Genomic DNA, 3,908 nt, shown 5'->3' on the forward strand with positions numbered 1-3,908 from the left:
GGGTGAGGGCAAGGCTAGGACATCAACTGCGGATTCTGAAGTTCCGGGAGCTGAAGAGCTGAACCCAGGCACAGCCACCGCCCAGAGCTGGAGGAACATCAATCAGCATCGTATCTACACTTGACAGGCGACTCCGCACGCATCTGGCCATGGTCCAAGGTTCTGGCCACAACGGCAGCAAGAGGAGAGAGAATGGGGTCGGAGGCAGAGGAGTGCAGGGTGGAGAGGGTTAAAGCCGGCTTGGTGAACTTACGGGAGAATGTGAGCAGATAGAGCTTCTGGACTCAGGAAATGGGGCAAACTAGAGCCTTTGCCCATTTTTCTACAGAAATGATGTTTCTTTTTGCAAGACCGACCTCCATCCCACGCAATCCTTTTCTTCCCTAACCTGGATAAAAACTTCAGAGTGAGCGATGTGACCTGTCTCCCTGCTCACAGGGGAGTGTGTGTTGCTGAAGATCTCACAAAGACCTGGGAGCGACAAAGTGTCCATACGGCGGAGGAGAGAGTTCAGTTTCAGCAGGAGTTTCCCTTTATTCGCTAGACTCTGTAGTAGGTTCAAGTTAGATTTTTTTAAAAAAGGGTTGTGTTTGTAGGGTCACTTAGATGGGGAGTCCCACACCTTATCTCTTCTCCCCTAGAGAGGAGGAGGATGGCAATGGTCAAGCCCTCATTACAGTATCTCCTGTTTCTGGGTACTCGCCAGGGAGAGAACTCTACCGAGTTTCCTCAGAGCCCTGGAGACTGGTCACACCCGGACCTTTCCAGCCTGTGGATGAGCCATTGCTCTCAGGTGTGATCAGTTGTAGGCAGATAAGATATTGCAGTGACACAACCCACTGTGGTCCCCATTGCTTGACAGAGCACATATAAAGATGTAGTCCTCCCTCCTACTTTATGAAGGACACAGCAGGTGGAAGCCAGTGATTTTTGGCCCTTTTGGGGAGTGGTTGTGTGTCTGTGTAGGAGGGTTAGGTTTTTGACAAAATTCTGCATCTTTTAAATCTGAAAGAACTGTTACAATTTTAACTGATCCTGGAAACTTGAACTTCCTGAAAACAACACAAAACAACTTGGGTGCAATAGCTACAGATGGTTTTAAAATGTTCTCCAGGCATTGAGAACATTAACAGCAAATAAAAGTACCTCTCATGGTGTTTTCAGCTGTCAATTGCCAGAAACATGCCCAGAGAGGTGTCACTTTTAGTTGCACTAATTGTCAGCTGATAATGAAATTTGTGAACATGTAAACTTATCGGTTTGGTTTTTCTGACTCCCTTTGGTACAGATTGCATTAACACAAATCAGAATAGCAGTTCTTACATTATCAGTCAACTTTGCCTATTTTTGAATTTCAGGTAAATATGTACTAGTTTGGATCTGGCCTCTTTCGCTCAATGTTACGTTTGTGAAATTCACTTGCAACTGTCTTTTTTTTTTAAACAAGCAAATGCTTGCTGAAGAGTAACACAACCTTATGAATATCTTAGTTTGGCCTTAACATGTTGGTATGGAATAACAGAAATAAGGTGTCAAACATTTTATCCAAGCCCTGCTTTACCCCCAGGCTCTGTGCTGGGCACTGGGGAGACGTAGATGGCAAGGCCAGGGAAACTGTTCCCCAGGGGTTATCAGTTGAAGATAAGAGTCTTATTAACCAAAAACCATTACATTACATTGTATTTTTTAAAAATTTTGATATAGTCCCACTTTTTAAATTTTTACTTATGTTGCCTATGCTTTTGGTGTCAAATCCAAAATAATCATCACCAAGACCCGTGTCAAGGAGCTTACTGCCTATGTTTCCTCCTAGGAGTTTTAGATTGCATTTATTTATTTATTTAAATTTTTAAAATTGTTGTTGTTAAAAGTATTACATATGGCCTCCCTTTCCCCCCATTGACCCCCTCCAGCCCCTTCCAGGCCTTCACCTCCCTATTGTCTGTCTCCAGGGGCCAAGCATATATGCATACAAAGTCTTTGGTTGATTATTTTCCATTCACCTACCTTCCCTTCCCTCTGACATTCCACACTTTGTTCCAGGCTTTCTTGGAGGAGCTTTTTAGTCTCCTGCCTTACATTTAAGTCTTTCATCCATTAGAAGAAATTTTTGTGTGGGGGTGTGGGTATTTTAGTCTGCTGTCTGTGCAGTGAGTGCCCTGGGGTGCTAGCCTGCCAAGAACCCTCTCTAATCGGTATGGTAGTTAGGCATATTTTTGCGCTCCATTATGCCCTGCTGGGGGCTCCTGCCCCTCCAGCTATTTACCTGTTATTCTCATTGTAGGTTTCATGAGGAAAGGCCTTCGGTCCACCTCACCTGGTTTCCAGTGACCGCCTGCACCTGGCCCACACCTGCACCTGGCCCGACTGCTGACCCTGACCTTTACAAGAGACATAAACACCCCGCTCCCCCTACTCTGCCCTGCTGACACCCACACACTGGCCTCAGCCCGCTGTGGGAGAATGTGATAACATTTCTTAAACGCTCACGTCTCTTGGCCTGGCTCCTTTCCGCACGGACCTAGCAATAGTCTCATGGGATCCAGAAACACAAGTTCCCTGTCCACCAGAGCCAGGCAGTCAAGGGGCATCCCAGACGGCGCCCACAAAGACTGGTGCACCCAACGCTGGAAAAGCTCCCTTCGGGGAGGCACAGGAACTGTGGCCCCAGCCTCCGAAGTCTCTGGAAAGGAGGCCAGTGAGCCGTTCTCCGTGTTTAATTAGAAGCCTGCCTCAGGCTCAGCTGTGAGAACAGCCTGCCCCTCGGGCTCAGCTGTGATAATAAGCGATAGGCCTTTTTTTAGAAAGACTGACCTCCTGGACTGTTGCCTTTTGCTGTGTCCTGGAGGTGGTAGCCACCCTTTCTTCGCTGGGTTCGAGTCTGTTGGGACCTCGCTGGCCACCAGCGCCAGGTGATGTAGAGGTGCCCCTGGGGGAACCACAAAGCCGGGCGTATCCGTGTGTACAAGCTCCCTTCTGGGTGGCACCCAAGCTTCCATCATGGCAGAGGGAGAAAACGGTGCCGAGCAGCTAGAGCGAGACAGAGAGATAATGACACCGAAAGGGAAGGAAAGAAGGAAGGAAGGAAGGAAGGAAGGAAGGAAGGAAGGAGCCTAGAGTCTAGAAAAAGAAGGTGCCTGCTGGCTGGAGAAGGCACAGGGAGAGCCCAAAGACAGTGCCCGGCTGGCCGCTGTCCCAGGTAAGTTCCCAGCACCCCCCCAAATGTATGTCAAATCAGATGCCTGCCCCTCGGGCCAAAGCAGATGAGCCTCCCCATGCGACGCCCGGTGATCCTGGATCGCCCCTTCCGCCTGGGCCCTGGGCAGGTGAGTCCAGCCTTGAAGAGTCTTTTCTCAGGTCGCTATAGCCTGTGGGTCTCCTGGACTTGAACCCCGTTGGTTTTAAAATCTAGAAGTTCTGGGGCTTGCTTGTCAGGGGCATATCTTACAAGTCAAGGTGCTCGATGTGGGGTGTAAACCCTTCCCTCCGCAGGGAGCTCTGGGTTTTCCCTTCCCTCAGGACTGTGGGCCAACACACAGGACTGGGGTTCATGGCGACTCTGTGACTCAGCCTCTCCTGCCTGCCCCTCTGTGGGCTGTCTGTTGGTGGAGTAGAGTTCTCAGCCAGTTTTCAGAGATTTATCCCCCCCATAGGAAGTTGTTCATTTGTTGCTGTATATTCTGTGTGTCCACCAGGGGAAATGGGTTCCGGGTTCTTGTACATCGCCATCTTCAGCTGAAACTGATTAGAGTTTTAATTTAACTTTATATTGATTCCTTGCTTAAAGCTTGTCAGAAATTTGCATTTGAAATGGCCAAGGGAGCTTAGCCTGCTCCTTAAAAAAAATAAAAATTCCTTATTGTTGAGAGTATTACATACGTCCTCCTTTTTCACCAATTGACCCTCTC

Source organism: Myotis brandtii, unplaced genomic scaffold, assembly GCF_000412655.1.
Source record: "Myotis brandtii unplaced genomic scaffold, ASM41265v1 scaffold441, whole genome shotgun sequence".
NCBI classification, from domain to species: Eukaryota; Metazoa; Chordata; class Mammalia; order Chiroptera; family Vespertilionidae; genus Myotis; species Myotis brandtii.